Source organism: Coregonus clupeaformis, unplaced genomic scaffold (assembly GCF_020615455.1).
Source record: "Coregonus clupeaformis isolate EN_2021a unplaced genomic scaffold, ASM2061545v1 scaf0004, whole genome shotgun sequence".
NCBI lineage: Eukaryota > Metazoa > Chordata > Actinopteri > Salmoniformes > Salmonidae > Coregonus > Coregonus clupeaformis.
Genome location: NW_025533459.1, coordinates 2,179,442 through 2,201,173, shown reverse-complemented (window position 1 = coordinate 2,201,173; position 21,732 = coordinate 2,179,442).

Sequence of the window (21,732 nt, the reverse complement as noted above, 5' to 3'; positions counted from 1 at the left end):
GTTGTCACTGGCCTACACACAATACCCCATAATATTAAAGTGGAATTATGTTATTTTATTTTTATTTTTATTTTTTTTAGCTGGAATGTCTTGAGTCTAAGTATTCAACCCCTTTGTTATGGCAAGCCTAAATAAGTTCAGGAGTAAACATTTGCTTAACAAGTTGCATGAACTCACTCTGTGTGCAATAATAGTGTTTAACATGTATTTTGAATGACTACCTCATCTCTGTACCCCACACATACAATTATCTGTAAGGTCCAACAAAGAACAAGGAGGGTGTCCAATGACTCGCAAAGAAGGGCACCTATTGGTAGATGAAAATAACTAAATAAAAGCAGACACTGAATATCCCTTTGAGCATGGTGAAGTTATTAAATACACTTTGGATGGTGTATCAATACACCCAGTCACTACAAAGATACAGGCGTCCTTCCTAACTCAGTTGCCGGAGAGGAAGGAAACCACAGGGATTTCACCATGAGGCCAACGGTGACTTTAAAACAGTTACAGAGTTCAATGGCTATGACAATTTTGCCTAAGAACACAGCCATGAATAAAGAATGGTACCAACACATCCTCCGAGAGCAACTTCTCCCAACCATCCAAGAACAGTTTGGTGACGACCAATGCCTTTTCCAGCATGGTGGAGCACCTTGCCATAAGGCAAAAGTGATAACTAAGTGGCTCGGGAAACAAAACATCGTAATGTTGGGTCCATGGCCAGGAAACTCCCCAGACCTTTAATCCCATTGAGAACTTGTGGTCGATCCTCAAGAGGCGGGTGGACAAACAAAAACCCACATATTCTGACAAACTCCAAGCATTGATTATGCAAGAGTGGGCTGCCATCATTCAGTATGTGGCCCAGAAGTTAATTGACAGCATGCCAGGGCAGATTGCAGAGGTCTTGAAAAAGAAGGGTCAACGCTGCAAATATTGACTCTTTGCATAAACTTAATGTAATTGTCAATAAAAGCCTTTGACACTTATGGACTGCTTGTAATTATACTTCAGTATACCATAGTAACATCTGACAAAAATATATCATAACACTGAAGCAGCGAACTTTGTGAAGACCAATACTTGTGTCATTCTCAAAATGTTTGACTACAACTGTACATGACCAAAAGTATGTGGACACCTGCTTGTCGAACATTTACATTTTAGTCATTTAGCAGACGCTCTTATCCAGAGTGACTTACAGTTAAGTGAGTGCATACATTTTCATACTGGCCCCGCGTGGGAATCGAACCCACAACCCTGGCGTTGCAAACGCCATGCTCTACCATATGAGCTACAGACCTGCCGGCCATTCCCTCCCCTACTCTGGATGATGCTGGCTAATTGTGCGCCGCCCCATGGGTCTCCCGGTCGCGGCCGGCTACGACAGAGTCTGGATTCTAACCAGGATCTCTAGTGGCACAGCTAGCACTGCGATGCAGTGCCTTAGACCACTGCACCATTAATATGGAGTTGGTCCCCCCTTTGCTGCTATAACAGCCTCTACTCTTCTGGGAAGGCTTTCCACTAGATGTTGGAACATTGCTTCGTGGACTTGCTTCCATTCAGCCACAAGAGCATTAGTGAGGTCGGGCACTGATGTTGGGCGATTAGGCCTGGACTCGCAGTCGGCGTTCCAATTAATTCCAAAAGTGGTTGATGGGGTTGAGGTCAGGGCTCAGTGCAGGCCAATCAAGTTATTCCACACCGATCTCGAAAAACAAGTTCTGTATGGACCTCGCTTTGTGCTGAAACAGGAAAATCATTGTATTCTGTAGCGCTAAGGTTTCCCTTCACTGGAACTAAGGGGGCCTGTGTGAGGTGTCAGGTGTGAGTGTATGTGTGAGGTGTCAAGTGTGAGTGTATGTGTGAGGTGTCAGGTGGGAGTGTATATGTGAGGTGTCAAGTGGGAGTGTATTTGTGAGGTGTCAGGTGTGGGTGTGCTAGCACGAGTCTGTGTATGTATGTGTGAATGTGAAGAGCGTCAGTGTAGCTGTGTGTGGCTGAATGGTAGAGACCAGAGGATAGGAGTGTGTGTGTTTAACTTCTAAACCAGGTCCTTCCAGTAATATGACTACGGACAGCCTCCTACAGAGAAGAGAGAAGCGAAGCATCAGAATTCATAGAACAGATTGCAGATTAGAAATGGAATATCTTGATTGTGCTCATTTTAAGGAAGACACATTCCTCTCTCTCAATAACAAATATTGTTCCATTGCCCTAGAGCCCCAAGCACACTTTCTTTCTTTCATTCTTTCATTCTTTCATTCTTTCATTCTTTCTCTTTCTTTCTTTCTTTCTTTCTTTCTTTTTCTCTTTCTCTCTTTCTTTCTTTCTTTCTTTCTTTCTTTCTTTCTTTCTTTCTTTCTTTCTTTCTTTCTTTCTTTCTTTCTCTCTTTCTTTCTTTCTTTCTCTCTTTCTTTCTTTCATTCTTTCTTTCTTTCTCTCTTTCTTTCATTCTTTCTCTTTCTTTCTCTCTTTCTTTCTCTCTTTCTTCTTTCTTTCTTTCTCTCTTTCTTTCATTCTTTCATTCCTTCTCTTTCTTTCATTCTTTCTCTTTCTTTCTCTCTTTCTTTCTCTCTTTCTTTCTCTCTTTCTTTCATTCTTTCTCTTTCTTTCTTTCTTTCTTTCTTTTTCTCTTTCTCTCTTTCTTTCTTTCTTTCATTCTTTCTTTCTCTCTTTCTTTCTTTCTTTCTTTCATTCTTTCTTTCTTTCTCTCTTTCTTTCATTCTTTCTCTTTCTTTCTCTCTTTCTTTCTCTCTTTCTTTCTTTCTCTCTTTCTTTCTCTCTTTCTTTCATTCTTTTATTTCTTCCTACTTTCTCTCTTTCTCTCTCTCTCCTTCTTTCTTTCTTTCTCTCTCTCTTTCTTTCTTTGTTTCTTTGTTTCTGTCTCTCTTTCTTTCTTTCTCTCTTTCTTTCTCTCTTTCTTTCTCTCTTTCTTTCATTATTTCATTCCTTCTCTTTCTTTCATTCTTTCTCTTTCTTTCTTTCTCTTTCTTTCTTTCTCTCTTTCTTTCTCTCTTTCTTTCATTCTTTCATTTCTTCCTACTTTCTCTCTTTCTCTCTTTCTCTTTCTTTCTTTCTTTGTTTCTTTGTTTCTTTCTTTGTTTTTTTGTTTCTTTCTTTCTTTCTTTCTTTCTTTCTTTCTTTCTTTCTTTCTTTCTTTCTTTCTTTCTTTCTTTCTTTCTTTCTTTCTTTCTTTCTTTCTTTCTTTCTTTCTTTCTTTCTTTCTGTCTATATTTCTCTCTTTCTTTCTCTCTTTCTTTCTCTCTTTCTTTCTCTCTTTCTTTCTCTCTTTCTTTCTCTCTTTCTTTCTTTCTTTCTTTCCTTCTCTCTTTCTCTCTCTCTCTCTCTTTCTCTTTTCACTGCGTGATTAAAGGTTGTTCTGTGATTTACATAGCCACAGTTTACATTCACAGTATGACTTTATTACCTCTCATACGCACTAGTCTGGACATCCTTTAGATACGCTTTGCTGTGTGACTTACAGAGGCTTGATATGATGTCATCAGCAGCGAGGAAAAGTTCATGGCATTTATTGTGCCCCTAACGTGCTGTGATTGGTTGATTGCTTAATTCAATTGGAACTTTAAGTGGTTCACTAGGAAGAGAGCTTTTCAATGAATGTAGAGGATAGGATGTGTTCCAAATGGCACCCTATTCCTTACCCAGTGCACTACTTTTGACCACAGCCCTATGAGCCCTGGTCAAAAGTAGTGCACTTTGGGGCCTCCCGAGTGGCGCAGCGGTCTAAGGCACTGCATAGCAGTGCTTGAGGCGTCACTACAGACCCGGGTCCGATACCATGAGGCGGTGCACAATTGGCCCAGCGTCATCCGGGTTAGGGGAGGGTTTGGCCTGGCAGGGATGTCCTTGTCCCATCGCGCTCTAGCGACTCCTTGTGGCGGACCGGGCGCATGCACGCTGACACGGTCACCAGTTGTACGGTGTTTCCTCCCACATATTGGTGCGGCTGGCTTCCGGGTTAAGCAAGCAGTGTGTCAAGAAGCAGTGCGGTTTGGAAGGGTCGTGTTTTGGAGGACGCATGGCTCTCGACCTTCGCCTCTCCCGAGTCCTTACGGGAGTTGAAGCAATGGGACAAGACTGTAACTACCAATTGGATATCACAAAACGAAATAACAGTCTGTCCCAAGATGTCCCCCACACTAGATACTTCCTACCAAACTAGCTAGGAGTCTGTCACAAGAGATGACTTGTCTCCCACACCAGATACTTCCTACCAAGCTAGCTAAGAGTCTATCCCAAGATGTCCCCTACACCAGATACTTCCTACCCAAGCTAGCTAGGAGTCTGTCACAAGAGATGACTTGTCTCCCACACCAGATACTTCCTACCCAAGCTAGCTAGTAGTCTGTCACAAGAGATGACTTGTCTCCCACACCAGATACTTCCTACCCAAGCTAGCTAGGAGTCTGTCACAAGAGATGACTTGTTACCCACACCAGATACTTCCTACCAATCTGGGAAGCCCCAATAGAAGGTCTGGTATATCAAGTCTTCAAGTGGCCTTCAATAACCTAACTACAGTAGTCATTGTACAGCATATCAATGTCCCACCCCCACTGCTGACACTAGCCACTCATTCATACTGTACACAATCTTTGATTTTGAAACAATAAACAGATCTTGCTTGTTAGCCGGTGTGTTAGACATGACCTAATGAGACATGATAATGTTTGGCTGACTCCAGGACAGGTCACCTGACTGATCGCCATCACAACAGCACAATAAGCAAATTAAGAGTTCAAAATGAATATTTGAAAGAAGTGTAGAAAACTGAACTAAACACCTGAGCCTGCTGGAGGAAGTTTGTAGCTGAACGATGCTCTCCAAGGAGCAAAAAAGGGTTTCGGTCAAGTAAGTCGGTCTCTCTTCTGACGCAATACAGTTCACTGAAGTTCAAATGGAGAGAAGATTATGTCTCCAAGTTCCATTTAGTTGTTTTTCTGAGTTCTGTGTTCTATATTTTAAATGTTACGGTATGTTCCGCTAGTCAGCACCTCTGTTCGTCTCAAAGGCAGAATTTGTTCTTCTTTATGTATCTGACCTCCTAGCTGTCATAATTGTCACATTACTCGGCGTTCCTCTCCAACAGACAGTACCGGTTCAGTGTCGACTGAAAGCCATTAGGCTGGATGGATAGCTAGCGGCGAAGGAAACATCTGTCTTCCCCCCCAGCCATGACTACAGTATCACGCTGGTCAACACACCCACACTCACACACGCAAGGACACACACGCAGGACACACACACACACACTCTTCCTAACCAGGAAGCCCAAGTCATATCATTTTGCTGAGAGAAACACCCAATGCCTGTACACAGCTTGCTCCTACTTCACAGGACAACTTCACAGGCAGTATATCTCCATCACCTTCAGAGGCTATATATATAGTGTTTATTATTATTTTATTGATATGTATTATTTATTTATACAAATATATATTGAAATTATACAGTGGGGTCCCAAATTATTATCTTGATAAAGATGAGCAATAACGACTGTATAAAATAAATGATTAAAATACTATTTAACAAGTAATTATATTTTTTCTCAAAAATTATTGACACCCTTAAAGATTCTCATGAATGACGTAGTCAAAAGTTTAGCATTTGGTTCCATAGTACTGGCACACAATGATGACATCAAGCCTGTAACTCTGTGACTCAACAAACTTGTTGGATGCATTTGCAGTTAGTTTTGGTTGTGTTTCAGATTATTATGTGCACAATAGAAATGAATGGCAAATAATGTATTGTGTCATTTTGGAATCACTTTTACTATAAATAAGAATAGAATATGGTTCTAAACACTTCTACATGAATGTGGATACTACGATGATTACGGATAATCCTGAATGAACCGTGAATAATAATGAGTGAGAAAGTTACAGAGGGTCAAAGATCATACCCCCAAGACATGCTAACCTCCCCTGTTGTTGATAATGGTGAGAGGTTAGCATGATAATGGTGAGTTGATAATGGTGAGAGGTTAGCATGTCTTGGTGGTATGATCTTTGACCCTCTCTAACTTTCTCACTCACCATTATTCACAATTCCTTGACTTTATTGTCCTTAAGCCATTTTGCCACAACTTTGGAAGTATGCTTGGGGTCATTGTCCATTTGGAAGACCCATTTGCGACCAAGCTTTAACTTCCTGACTGATGTCTTGAGATGTTGCTTCAATATATCCACATAATTTTCCTTCCTCATCATGCCATCTATTTTGTGAAGTGTACCAGTCCCTCCTGCAGCAAAGCACCCCCACAGCATGATGCTGCCACCCCCGTGCTTCACGGTTGGGATGGTGTTTTTCGGCTTGCAAGAGCCCCCTTTTTCCTCCAAACATAACGATGGTCATTATGGCCAAACAGTTCTATTTCTGTTTCATCAGACCAGAGGACATTTCTCCAAAAAGTACGATCTTTGTCCCCATGTGCAGTTGCAAACCGTTGTCTGGCTTATTAATGGCGGTTTTGGAGCAGTGACTTCTTCCTTGCTGAGTGGCCTTTCAGGTTATGTCGATATAGGACTCGTTTTACTGTGGATATAGATACTTTTGTACCTGTTTCCTCCAGCATCTTCACAAGGTCCTTTGCTGTTGTTCTGGGATTGATTTGCACTTTTCGCACCAAGGTACGTTCATCTCTAGGAGACAGAACGCGTCTCCTTCCTGAGCGGTATGACGGCTGCGTGGTCCCATGGTGTTTATACTTGCGTACTATTGTTTGTACAGATGAACGTGGTACCTTCAGGTGTTTGGAAATTGCTCCCAAGGATGAACCAGACTTGTGGAGGTCTACAATTTTTCTTCTGCGGTCTTGGCTGATTTCTTTTGATTTCCCCATGATGTCAAGCAAAGAGGCACTGAGTTTGAAGGTAGGCCTTGAAATACATCCACAGGTACACCTCCAATTGACTCAAATGATGTCAATTAGCCTATCAGAAGCTTCTAAAGCCATGACATCATTTCTAGAATTTCCCAAGCTGTTTAAAGGCACTGTCAACTTAGTGTATGTAAACTTCTGACCCACTGGAATTGTGATACAGTGAATTATAAGTGAAATAATCTGTCCGTAAACAATTGTTGGAAAAATTACTTGTGTCATGCACAAAGTAGATGTCCTAACCGACTTGCCAAAACAATAATTTGTTAACAAGAAATGTGTGGAGTGGTTGAAAAACGAGTTTTAATGACTCCAACCTAAGTGTATGTAAACTTCTGACTTCAACTGTATTTGTTTTGACAAGGTTTGTATCACAACCAAAGTGGCCAAATAACTTCTTAAAATTAAGCACGTGAATCCGCTTTACAAGCGGTTTAGAGCCTAATATTAGGCTTGGTGGGGGACTCAGGTGCAGAGACGGACACACGGACAACAGAGGGTGAATTAGGATGTCGTTTATTCAGCGTGAATTGGCAGAGAGAAACAGTTCAGGGTGGAATAGCTTCAGACCGGGGTAGGAGCTGAGTGGGGGGGAGAGCCAGTAGTCCGGAGAGCTGGATGACGAGGATATCAAACAACAGATGAGCAGGTTGCGGCGTGGGAATGGCAGGTAGGCAGGCAGCAGGAACAGACGGGATCTGGTCGAAGGAGAGACAGGTTACAAAACGTGGCAGAAACAACTATAATGCTGAGATAGTAACAACTAGACTGAGATTGCTGTACGGGGCCAAGTTACCACAGGTAGTGTAGGAACGAACTGGCGCTGGAGAGGTGTCCAGCCCGGGTAGATAACTGCTGGTTGATTGATGACAATGAGCCGCAGCTGGAAGTAACGGAGCATGAGAGAGAATGGCCACGCCCCCTGACCTAGATCCTCAGACTGGGCTGCACAGCAGGGGGAGACAGACACAGACAACACACACACACAGGGGAAAAAGGAAAAGGGAAACAAGCGGGAACCGGACCAACAGTGCCGAACCGTAACACCTAACTGGCATACATACGCAGCGCGCGAGTTTCAAGTTTGGGGAAGATAATTTTCACCATAAAAATGCACCTTTATAACAAAAGCATTACATGCATAATCGCTATTTGCGGTCACTTTTGTTAATGGTGTTTTCCCGCTAATGGAACATTCACACTTATAGCCTACTGCCGTGTGCGCTTATAATGTGACGAAATAGCCTAATAGTTCAGATCTGTTACACATTTTTTTTTTATGCTAGTGGTTGTATTAATTTGGGATCTATCGCATCCCACAACTGTTCCAGACTATGTTTCGAATATTTATTTCTCGCACAGAATAGAATAGGTCGACTTTTGTACTATGGGGGATAGTAGATTGACATAGGCTAGTGCTTTTTCTGTTCGTTAGGCCTACTCATTTTATTGGCTGACGTAAATGTGGACAGTTCTTCCAATATTTGTATTTGTAGGCAGCAGCTACTCTTCCTGGGGTCCAGCAAAATTAAGGCAGTTAAACATTTAAAAAACATTACAATACATTCATAACAGATTTCACAACATATTAAGCGTATGCCCTCAGGCATCTACTCTACTACCACATATCTACAACACAAACTCCATGTGTACGTGTGTACACTGTGTATGTTATTGTGTGTGTGTGTGCATGTGTCTGTGCCTGTATTTGTGTTGCGTCACAGTCCCCGCTGTTCCACAAGGTCTATTTCTATCTGTTTTTTAAATCTAATTTCACTGCTGGCATGAGTTACCTGATGTGGAATAGAGTTCCATGTAGTCATGGCTCTATGTAGTACTGTGCGCCTCCCATAGTCTGTTCTGGACTTGGGGACTGTGAAGAGACCTCTGGTGGCATGTCTTGTGGGGTATGCATGGGTGTCTGAGCTGTGTGCTAGTCGTTTAAACAGACAGCTCGGTGCATTCAACATGTCAACACCTCTCACAAATACAAGTAGTGATGAAGTCAATCTCTCCTCCACTTTGAGCCAGGAGAGACTGACATGCATATTATTCATATTAGCTCTCTGTGTACATCCCAGGGCCAGCCGTGCTGCCCTGTTCTGAGACAATTGCAATTTTCCTAAGTCCCTCTTTGTGGCACCTGACCACACGACTGAACAGTAGTCCAGGTGCCACAAAACTAGGGCCTGTAGGACCTGCCTTGTTGATAGTGTTGTTAAGAAGGCAGAGCAGCACTTTATTATAGACAGACTTCTCCCCATCCTAGCTACTGTTGTATCAATATGTTTTGACCATGACAGTTTACAATCCAGGGTTACTCCAAGCAATTTAGTCTCCTCAACTTGTTCAATTTCCACATTATTCATTACAAGATTTAGTTGAGGGTTAGGGTTTAGTGAATGATTTGTCCCAAATACAATTCTTTTAGTTTTTGAAATATTTAGGACTAACTTATTCCTTGCCACCCATTCTGAAACTAACTGCAGCTCTTTGTTAAGTGTTGCTTCAATATGCACCTTGGAATTGGATAAGGAAGCGCAGTTGCGTCCCAGATGTGTCTGTCTTCACTTGTAGCCTGTGAGAAAGACCCGGTCACATGATGGAGAGCCATGTGAGGCGCTTCAGATTGCGAAGCACTCAGGGAGAAGGGCACAACGCAGCACTTCGGGCCAAGGGCACAACAGCCACTGGCCGCTAAAGGCGTGGGTTTTTTGGGGGTGCATTACGGCCACACAAAGGGGGTGCCACTGTGAAATTGGAGGCATTATCAAGTGCTTGTCAAATTGTGAATGAGAGACTGATGAAGTGTGTGCAGCCTGAGCAAAAAGACAAAAGCAGAGCTCATGCCTTTCAAGCAACTTTTTTCAAATCAACATTAGAGTCGCATCATGCAGCCTTACAATGTATTAAAAATGTAAACATATAGCCCAACGTTTGTAGAACAACTAAAGTTACATTAATAACTCTAAATTAAGCATATAGGAGGACCTGTTTCTTTGTTAACCGCTCAACACAGAATAGCCGCATGTCCCTTAAATTGTTTGGAGAAAATATTTATATTTTATTCAGCTATGTTCAATTGTATTCTTCATACTATAAAATAATATAAAATAATGCCACGGAATTCTAAGCAAATCTTGTCTGCCAAATGAACTAGTGTAGCCCACAGCCATATGGCAGAGCCAGATCAGGACAACTTAGAGTATGCTATTCTGTTCTTCTGAAATAGACTACATTTTCTTCATATCATGTTTCTTTAGACCTGTCTAAAATAAATAATGGATTTATTGTGACGGTGTAGGCTATATTACATGGATTTATTAGACTTTTTAAATGTTCCAAAGGTCTGCATCAGTGGCTTGTAGGCTATGTGTGGAAGCCAGGAGATGCTAAATGTGTTTATGTTAATTAACGGTCAATCACATTGAGACCGACAGTTATTTGCTTGACAATCACTGGCTGACGGAATTTCGTGACCGCCACATCCCTAATCAAGGGTGTCAATAAATTGGGAGCCCACTGTGTATATATAGCTCTGATTTGTCCTACCATGTTCACAGATTGCATAACGTCTCACCAGGACGTCTCTCACAAGCCAGAGAAACAAACACTCTGGCCTTGCTTCACTGTACCGACGGCTGTGGCTAAGCAGGGCGTGTCTGTTCCCCCAATTGGCACCCTACCCCCCCTCTACAGTTCGCTACTTTCGACCAGAGAACTAAGGGCCCTGGTCAAGAGTAATGCACCGTAAAAGAAAATAGGGTACCATTTGGGACACAACCCATATCTATGTGGCGCAAAAGGTGTTTTTCAGAGCAGAAATACAGCCTCCGGAGAGGTTTAGATCTACACGTCTCTAACAGAGTCTGTTTCTTCAGTCTGCTGAGTCACATGCCACACAATAAGAAGCTCATAATATCTACTCTTTCGTTAAGATTCACAATGAATAATCAACACAGTGTGTCCTCACAGCCCACATCCCCACGGATAAACAGAGCCCAGCTTGAAGACCAGACCACAGAGCTTTAGGACATTTAGATTACAATCAAATGGGCCTACAGTCTCTTTAGTCATGAGGTATTGGGGTTTCACACAATTAAGAAAGCTCTTCTGCAGTTTGATACTAATCAACACCACTGTCCTAACATCTCACATTTTCCCATCATACATTCCCACGTCCCCACATGTCACTGATAGAGGACAGGACAAGGAAACACAGCCTCTGGTTAGAGAATGAAATGGGGTGTGGCCAGAGGAAGGGATGAAAGGAGGACCTCAAGGGCTGTTCCCTCTAGTGTTGTGAGGACATTAGTGTTGTGAGGACATTAGTGTTGTGAGGACATTAGTGTTGTGAGGACATTAGTGTTGTGAGGACATTAGTGTTGTGAAGACATTAGTGTTGTGAAGACATTAGTGTTGTGAGGACATTAGTGTTGTGAGGACATTAGTGTTGTGAGGACATTAGTGTTGTGAGGACATTAGTTTTGTGAGGACATTAGTGTTGTGAGGATATTAGGGTTGTGAGGACATTAGTGTTGTGAGGACATTAGTGTTGTGAGGACATTAGTGTTGTGAGGACATTAGTGTTGTGAGGACATTAGTGTTGTGAGGACATTAGGGTTGATGATTCTCGTCTGTGGGGTTCTAATCAATATCCTACTTCTAACTGGGCTGTAAATGGTCTTTAGAGACTGTGGCTTTAATGTTGTAGCCTGCTGGTTCCCTATGTACATACTGTTATTACACTAGATTACACACACACACACACACACACACACACACACACACACACAAACACAAACACAAACAAACAAACAAACAAACAAACACACAAACTGTAATCACGCCAGATTGATTTTTACAACACAGCTGAATCGCTGCATGGCCAATGATGAACCTTTCAGCTCTCTAGGAAGACTATTAGACAGGCTGGAGTATGATGCACCTTGTTCTCTCTCTAGGAAGACTATTAGACAGATTAAAGTATGATGGCACCTTGCTCTTACAACAGCACCTTACCATCAGGTTCTTACAACAGCACCTTACCATCAGGTTCTTACAACAGCACCTTACCATCAGGTTCTTACAACAGCACCTTACCATCAGGTTCTTACAACAGCACCTTACCATCAGGTTCTTACAACAGCACCTTACCATCAGGTTTTTACAACAGCACCTTACCATCAGGTTCTTACAACAGCACCTTACCACCAGGTTCTTACAACAGCACCTTACCATCAGGTTCTTACAACAGCACCTTACCATCAGGTTCTTACAACAGCACCTTACCATCAGGTTCTTACAACAGCACCTTACCATCAGGTTCTTACAACAGCACCTTACCATCAGGTTTTTACAACAACACCTTACCATCAGGTTCTTACAACAGCACCTTACCACCAGGTTCTTACAACAGCACCTTACCATCAGGTTCTTAAAACAGCACATTACCATCAGGTTTTTACAACAGCACCTTACCATCAGGTTCTTACAACAGCACCTTACCATCAGGTTCTTACAACAGCACCTTACCATCAGGTTCTTACAACAGCACCTTACCATCAGGTTCTTACAACAGCACCTTACCATCAGGTTCTTACAACAGCACCTTACCATCAGGTTCTTACAACAGCACCTTACCATCAGGTTCTTACAACAGCACCTTACCATCAGGTTCTTACAACAGCACCTTACCACCACTTAGCTCATTGGTCACCATAGCAACACCCACCCGTAGTCTGCGCTCCAGCAGGTATATCTCACTGGTCATCCCCAAAGCCAACACCTCCTTTGGCCGCCATTCCTTCCAGTTCTCTGCTGCCAATGACTGGAACAAATTGCAAAAATCTCTGAAGCTGGAGACACTTATCTCCCTCACTAACTTTAAGCATCAGTTGTCAGAGCACCTTACCGATCACTGCACCTGTACACAGCCCATCTGAAATTAGCCCACCCAACTACCTCATCCCCATATGTCACACCCTGGCTCGGGGACTCATTATGTTGAGCCAGGTTGTGTTCATTCTATGTTTTCTGTTTCTTTGGTGGGTGTTCTAGGTTGTCTATTTTCTATGTTTGCCGGTGTGACTCTCAATCAGAGGCAACGAGTGTCAGCTGTCGGCTAGTTGTCTCTGATTGGGAGCCATATTTAATCTGTCTGTTTTTCTTTCGGGTTGTGGGATTTTGTTCGTGTGTGTTCGTGTTGTACCATAGACGTCACGCATTCGTTGTTTATTGTTTTGTTCGTGTGAGCATTTAATAATTAGAATATGTTCACTCGCAACGCTGCGCCTTGGTCTCCCTCATTAGATGATCGTGACAGAAAATCCCACCAGTACCAGACCAAGCAGCGTGAGGAGGAGAGAGGAAGGACCTGGGATCAGTGGAGTAGGAGTTTCGGCTGGGCCCCGCTAAGTGAAGAGAAGAGAGGCTGGTCTATGGAGCAATGGATCAAGAGCTTCGACTGGGTCAAGCCCATTGAGGAGCTGAGTGACGAGGGTTGGAGACAGAGGAGCGAGAGGTGGGCGAGAACGATGGAGGCCTGGCCCACGGGGAGGAGAGACCCCCAGAAAATTTTTAGGGGGGGGGCTCACGACGTGGACGACGGGGCAGCAGGAGGCCGCGAGGGAGCGGTCCAGCGGGTGTGAAGAGGAGGCCGCCAGGTTAAGGGGGCCACTGGTCACAGAGGAGAGGGAAAGTGTGGAGGCACGGCGAGAGGTACTGGGGTGTGTTACCAGTCCGGTCCGGCCCGTTCCTGATCCCTGCGTAGGGCCAGTGGTGTGTGTCCCCAGTACGGTCCGGCCTGTTCCTGCTTCCCGCACCGAGCCTATGGTGCGCGTCGCCAGCCCGGCCCGGCCTGTTCCTGCTCCCTGCACCAAACCTGTGGTGCGCATCGCCAACCCGGTCCGGCCCGTTCCTGCTCTCCGCACCAAGTCTGTGGTGCGCGTCGCCAGCCCGGCCCGGCCTGTTCCTGCTCCCCGCGTTTCGTCAGCCCTGTCCGGCTCGTTCCTGCTCTCCGCACCAAGTCTGTGGTGCGCGTCGCCAGCCCGGCCCGGCCTGTTCCTGCTCCCCGCACCAAACCTGTGGTGCGCGTCGCCAGCCCGGCCCGGCCTGTTCCTGCTCCCCGCACCAAGTCTGTGGTGCGTTTCGTCAGCCCTGTCCGGCTCGTTCCTGCTCTCCGCACCAAGTCTGTGGTGCGCGTCGCCAGCCCATTCCGGTCCATTCCTGCGCCACGCACCAAGCCAGGGGTGTGTATCGTCAGCCCGATCCGGTCCGTTCCTGTTCCACGCACCAAGCCAGGGGCGCGTGTCGTCAGTCCGGCTCCGGCCAGCGGGGCTAGACAGGACCAGGGGTACTTTGGGGGGTTGGAGAGGAAGTGGGGATCAAGCCCGGAGCCGGAGCCGCCGCCGAGGAGGAATGCCCACCCAGCCCTCCCCTGTTTTTGCTCGTATTTAGGCGCGGTCGCAGTCCGCGCCTTTAGGGGGGGGTACTGTCACACCCTGGCTCGGGGACTCATTATGTTGAGCCAGGGTGTGTTCATTCTATGTTTTCTGTTTCTTTGGTGGGTGTTCTAGGTTGTCTATTTTCTATGTTTGCCGGTGTGACTCTCAATCAGAGGCAACGAGTGTCAGCTGTCGGCTGGTTGTCTCTGATTGGGAGCCATATTTAATCTGTCTGTTTTTCTTTCGGGTTGTGGGATTTTGTTCGTGTGTGTTCGTGTTGTACCATAGACGTCACGCATTCGTTGTTTATTGTTTTGTTCGTGTGAGCATTTAATAAATAGAATATGTTCACTCGCAACGCTGCGCCTTGGTCTCCCTCATTAGACGATCGTGACACTATATTGTTATTTATTTTGCACATTTGTACCCCAGTATCTCTATTTGCACATCATCTCTTGCACATCTATCATTCCAGTGTTAATACTAATTGTAATTATTTTGCACTATAGCCTATTTATTGCCTTACCTCCATAACTTGCTACATTTGCACACACTGTATATATATTTATTTCTGTTGTATTTTTGACTTTGTTTTGTTTTACCCCATATGTAACTCTGTGTTGTTGTTTTTATCGCACTGCTTTGCTTTATCTTGGCCAGGTCGCAGTTGTAAATGAGAACTTGTTCTCAACTGGTTTACCTGGTTAAATAAAGGTGAAATAAAAAATAAAATAAATAAAAAAAGGTTCTTACAACATTACCTTACCATCAGGTTTTTACAACAGCACCTTACCATCAGGTTTTTACAACAGCACCTTACCATCAGGTTCTTACAACAGCACCTTACCATCAGGTTTTTACAACAGCACCTTACCATCAGGTTCTTACAACATTACCTTACCATCAGGTTTTTACAACAGCACCTTACCATCAGGTTTTTACAACAGCACCTTACCATCAGGTTCTTACAACAGCACCTTACCATCAGGTTCTTACAACAGCACCTTACCATCAGGTTCTTACAACAGCACCTTACCATCAGGTTCTTAAAACAGCACCTTACCATCAGGTTTTTACAACAGCACCTTACCATCAGGTTCTTACAACAGCACCTTACCATCAGGTTTTTACAACATTACCTTACCATCAGGTTTTTATAACAGCACCTTACCATCAGGTTCTTAAAACAGCACCTTACCATCAGGTTTTTACAACAGCACCTTACCATCAGGTTCTTACAACAGCACCTTACCATCAGGTTTTTACAACATTACCTTACCATCAGGTTTTTACAACAGCACCTTACCATCAGGGATCACATGCTCAACACTGTACTGGCAGTGGCTTGGGATAAAAGCATTTGGGAAGTGGCATATATTACATTCATTCGACTTAACAACTCTTTAAAAATATCTTAACAAGGAATCCTCAACATAAATGCGAGAATTCCTCAAAGCATTGATACTTTCCTTGTTTTGCCATGATTCACATTGGTGTGTGTTTTGTGAGTCTGGCTTGGGACTACATTTACAGGGACTCTTTTGCATCTCCATAGTGATGCCCGGGGTCAGGGGTTACTGTTTATCCATACAAAGCGAGTCATTGTGTGTTATTGTGACCCAAGACACTGTTGCTCTCACTGCCTTTGGGGCTTCTCAGTTCAAAGGCTAGATGTTTGCCACTGTAATTCAACATCGATAAAAGATTCTCTAACGAAAAAAGCTTCCCAGAGTGGGTGCATTAAATGGGCCTCATACCATGTAATGGCTATATAATTACAATGGCAACCATGATCTAATAACTCATCAAATAGAATTTTACACAGCAACGGCTAATCGGTGCTTGATGAAAACACAACTGGTCTGGTCTGTTCTAACTGTACAGTTGAATTGAAAATCAACCATGTTAATTTCACATTAAAACAATCTATTGATTGCACATCATACCTATCATTCAAATAAATACACCTGACCAGCAGTAGGGGGCAGTGGAGAGGTTTCTCTTGCTTAGACTATCTCGTCCTGATGAAATCCTTGGCCTGCTTTTTTAAAGCTATTTCTACTTTTTCCTTTGCTTGATCTCCAAGGGGAGGCTATTCCAGAGACAAATGCCTGTATAGAAAAACGTGCTCCTCGCAATATTGTTTTACTCTTGGGATTTTACAAGACGTAACACTAGCTCTGCTGTTGTAACTGTGTTGGTTATAGACCATATCAGTGTGGTTTTTCATATAACCTTGGGGCACGATCATTTAAGGTGTCGCACATATGATTAAGTGTGAAAAATGTATGCACTCACTAACTGTACGTCGCTCTGGATAAGAGCGTCTGCTAAATGACTAAAATGTAAAATGTAATTAAGTTTTAAATTGGTCCACTCTGGACTCCAAAGGCAACAAGCCCTACCTCCCGGAACTCCTGTACCCCTATGTGGGTACTAGGGGGGACATTCAGTATGTACATGATAACGTTATTTTGCATGACCTGCTTTCTCTTTTTCAGCTTTTTTGATAGCCTACTATACCAAGCAGAGCATACATAATCAAAATGACACTGAATCAAGATTGAGACAAAGAATTTCTTAACTTTTATGTTAAAATATCTAGTGTTCCGATATAAAAAAATTAGTTGGAAAGGATTGTTATCAACAATCAGGTCTCCAGAAAGGGATTGATCTACAGTGAGGGAAAAAAGTATTTGATCCCCTGCTGATTTTGTACGTTTGCCCTGCTGACAAAGAAATGATCAGTCTATAATTTTAATTGTAGGTTTATTTGAACAGTGAGAGACAGAATAACAACAACAAAATCCAGAAAAACGCATGTCAAAAATGTTGGAATGTTGGAAATAAGTATTTGACTCCTCTGCAAAACATGACTTAGTACTTGGTGGCAAAACCCTTGTTGGCAATCACAGAGGTCAGACGTTTCTTGTAGTTGGCCACCAGGTTTGCACACATCTCAGGAGCGATTTTGTCCCACTCCTCTTTGCAGATCTTCTCCAAGTCATTAAGGTTTTGAGGCTGACGTTTGGCAACTCGAACCTTCAGCTCCCTCCACAGATTTTCTATGGGATTAAGTTCTGGAGACTGGCTAGGCCACTCCAGGACCTTAATGTGCTTCTTCATGAGCCACTCCTTTGTTGCCTTGGTCGTGTGTTTTGGGTCATTGTCATGCTAGAATACCCATCCACGACCCATTTTCAATGCCCTGGCTGAGGAAAGGAGGTTCTCGCCCAAGATTTGACGGTACATGGCCCCGTCCATCGTCCCTTTGATGCGGTGAAGTTGTCCTGTCCCCTTAGCAGAAAAACACCCCCAAAGCATAATGTTTCCACCTCCATGTTTGACGGTGGGGATGGTGTTCTTGGGGTCATAGGCAGCATTCCTCCTCCTCCAAACATGGCGAGTTGAGTTGATGCCAAAGAGCTCCATTTTGGTCTCATCTGACCACAACACTTTCACCCAGTTCTCCTCTGAATCATTCAGATGTTCATTGGCAAACTTCAGACGGCCCTGTATATGTGCTTTTCTTGAGCAGGGGGACCTTGCGGGCGCTGCAGGATTTCAGTCCTTCACGGCGTAGTGTGTTACCAATTGTTTTCTTGGTGACTATGGTCCCAGCTGCCTTGAGATAATTGACAAGATCCTCCCGTGTAGTTCTGTGCTGATTCCTCACCGTTCTCATGATCAATGCAACTCCAGGAGGTGAGATCTTGCATGGAGCCCCAGGCCGAGGGAGATTGACAGTTATTTTGTGTTTCTTCCATTTGCGAATAATCACACCAACTGTTGTCACCTTCTCACCAAGCTGCTTGGCGATGGTCTTGTAGCCCATTCCAGCCTTGTGTAGGTCTACAATCTTGTCCCTGACATCCTTGGAGAGCTCTTTGGTCTTGGCCGTGGTGGAGAGTTTGGATTCTGATTGATTGATTGCTTCTGTGGACAGGTGTCTTTTATACAGGTAACAAGCTCAGATTAGGAGCACTCCCTTTAAGAGTGTGCTCCTAATCTCAGCTCGTTACCTGTATAAAAGACACCTGGGAGCCAGAAATCTTTCTGATTGAGAGGGGGTCAAATACTTAAAATACTTAAAATGGAAATCAATTTATAACATTTTTGACATGCATTTTTCTGGATTTTTGTTGTTGTTATTCTGTCTCTCACTGTTCAAATAAACCTACCATTAAAAAATTATAGACTGATCATGTTCTTTGTCAGTGGGCAAACGTACAAATTCAGCAGGGGATCAAATACTTTTTTCCCTCACTGTAGGGCCACACCAAGATAAGTTACACTTGTTTTAGATTCAATCTCCTTGCCTGCACAGTTGACCTTTATCTTGTCAGCCCTAAGCAATCTTCATTTGGCTACAAACAAAATCGATTACGTTTTTCCCAAATGTAGCGACAATTTGTTGTCAGTCAACCAACCCATAACAAAATGCAATTCCTTACCCAGGGTCTCCTCTATGTAAACTGTATCCTTCCTGATACCAGTATGGCATCACCATAAAGCAGGAGTTTGCACTTTATTGTATCTGGCATATCATTAACGTATATAAGAGAGGCCCTAAAATGTATCCCTGCGGTCCTCCACAGGATATTTCTTTGGCCTCTGAAATGCCTCTGAAAATGCTGCCTAATGATAACCCGACGCCTTGAGTTCTGCCACCGCAGATCCTACATCGGAGGACAAACCTGATAATGTGTTTATTCACTCAAACCAACGACAGCAGCATCAAAGAAGATCAGTTGTAACCCAGGTTATTGGATTCTGTTGAAAACAGACGTCTGATTGGCTGAGAATGCAGGTGGGGATCTGAGGTGGGTGTAGTTATTTGGGCTACAGTACGAGGTATACAAGGCTTTGACTGAACCTGATTCATTTCCTTCTGACTGCCGGGTGTCAACAGGATATAACCTATGACACATTCAAATGGTGTTTATGTGCTGTTTACTCTAGCTTTAGAGAGCTTCAGTTGAGTTGAAATGGAGATTATCCACAGCTATGTGTGTATTATAAGGGAAAAATGTCTTCAGAACAAGATTAACAGGTCAGAACAGGAAAGACTTCAAATGGCAGTATTTGACCATCCACTGACTGACTAGTAAATGTATTGTATTGAATTCTTACCATGGTTAAACCTTAGTATGAATTGACAATGGCGCCGGAGAGGGTGGCTGCCATTTTACAGGCTCCTAACCAACTGTGCTATTTTGTGTGTTTTTTTGTAACTTGTTTTGTACATAATGTTGCTGCTACCGTCTCTTATGACCGAAAAGAGCTTCTGGACATCAGAACAGCGATCACTCACCTCGTACTGGACTAATATTTTTTTATTTAATGAGTCCGACGCGAAGGATATACTGTTTCTCCGAGACCAGGCCCAAATCCCCGTCATTCGCGTGAAGAAAAGACGACACAATAATATACAGTTGGCTGGGTTTTCCAGCCATAGTGCTCTGGTCTAACCATATGGCTCTGGTCTAACCATAGGGCTCTGGTCTAACCATAGGGCTCTGGTCTAACCATATGGCTCTGGTCTAACCATATAGCTCTGGTCTAACCATAAGGCTCTGGTCTAACCATATGGCTCTGGTCTAACCATAGGGCTCTGGTCTAACCACAGGGCTCTGGTCTAACCATAGGGCTCTGGTCTAACCATAGGGCTCTGGTCTAACCATAGGGCTCTGCTCTAACCATAGGGCTCTGGTCTAACCACAGGGCTCTGGTCTAACCACAGGGCTCTGGTCTAACCATAGGGCTCTGGTCTAACCATAGGGCTCTGGTCTAACCACTGGGCTCTGGTCTAACCACAGGGCTCTGGTCTAACCATAGGGCTCTGGTCTAACCATAGGGCTCTGGTCTAACCATAGGGCTCTGGTCTAACCATAGGGCTCTGGTCTAACCATAGGGCTCTGGCCTAACCATAAGGCTCTGGTCTAACCATAGGGCTCTGGTCTAACCACTGGGCTCTGGTCTAACCATAAGGCTCTGGTCTAACCACAGGGCTCTGGTCTAACCACAGGGCTCTAGTCTAACCATAAGGCTCTGGTCTAACCATAAGGCTCTGGTCTAACCATAGGGCTCTGGTCTAACCATAGGGCTCTGATCTAACCACAGGGCTCTGGTCTAACCATAGGGTTCTGGTCTAACGATAGGGTTCTGGTCTAACCATAGGGCTCTGGTCTAAGGATAGGGTTCTTGTCTAACCACAGGGCTCTGGTCTAACCATAAGGCTCTGGTCTAACCACTGGGCTCTGGTCTAACGATAGGGTTCTTGTCTAACCATTGGGTTCTGGTCTAATCACAAGGCTCTGGTCTAACCATAAGGCTCTGGTCTAACCACAGGACTCTAGTCTAACAACAGGGCTCTGGTCTAACCATAAGGCTCTGGTCTAACCATATGGCTCTGGTCAAAAGTAGTGCACAGAATATGGTGCCATTTGGAATGTACTGTGTACTTGGCTGATTACCCAGGTGCCATTGTGATGATTGCAGAAGAGTAAACTATAGTGAATCTCTCATAGATTACCCATCCTCATACAGTTGGCTGGATTTTCCGTGCATCGGCAGAACAGAACTGCTACGTCCGGTAAGACGAGGGGTGGTGGTCTGGGTCTATTTGTCAATAACAGCTGTCTAATATTAAGGAAGTATCAAGGTTTTGCTCGCCTGAGGTAGAGTATCTCATGATAAGCTGTAGACCACACTATTTACCAAGAGAGTTTTCATCTATATTTTTCGTAGCTGTCTATCTACCACCACAAACCGATGCTGGCACTAAGACCGCACTCAACGAGCTGTATAAGGCCAAAAGTAAACAGGAAAACGCTCATCCAGAAGCGGCGCTCCTACTGGCCGGGGACTTTAATGCAGGCAAACTTAAATCAATTTGACCTAATTTCTACCAGCATGTCACATGTGCATCCAGAGGAAAAAAAACTCTAGACCTCCTTTACTCCACAAACAGAAACGCATACAAAGTTCTCCCTCGCCCTCCATTTGGTAAATCTTACCATAATTCTATCCTCCTGATTCCTGTGTACAAGCAAAAACTAAAGCAGGAAGTACCAGTGACTCACTCAATATGGAAGTGGTCAGATGACGCGGATGCTATGCTACAGGACTGTTTTGCTAGCACAGACTGGAATATGTTCCGGGATTCATCCAATGGCATTGAGGAGTATACCACCTCCGTCACCGGCTTCATCAATAAGTGCATCGACGACGTCGTCCCCACAGTGACCGTACGTACCCCAACCAGAAGCCATGGATTACAGGCAACATCTGCACCGAGCTAAAGGCTAGAGCTGCCGCTTTCAAGGAGCGGGACACTAATCCGGACACTCCCGCTATGCCCTCAGACGAACC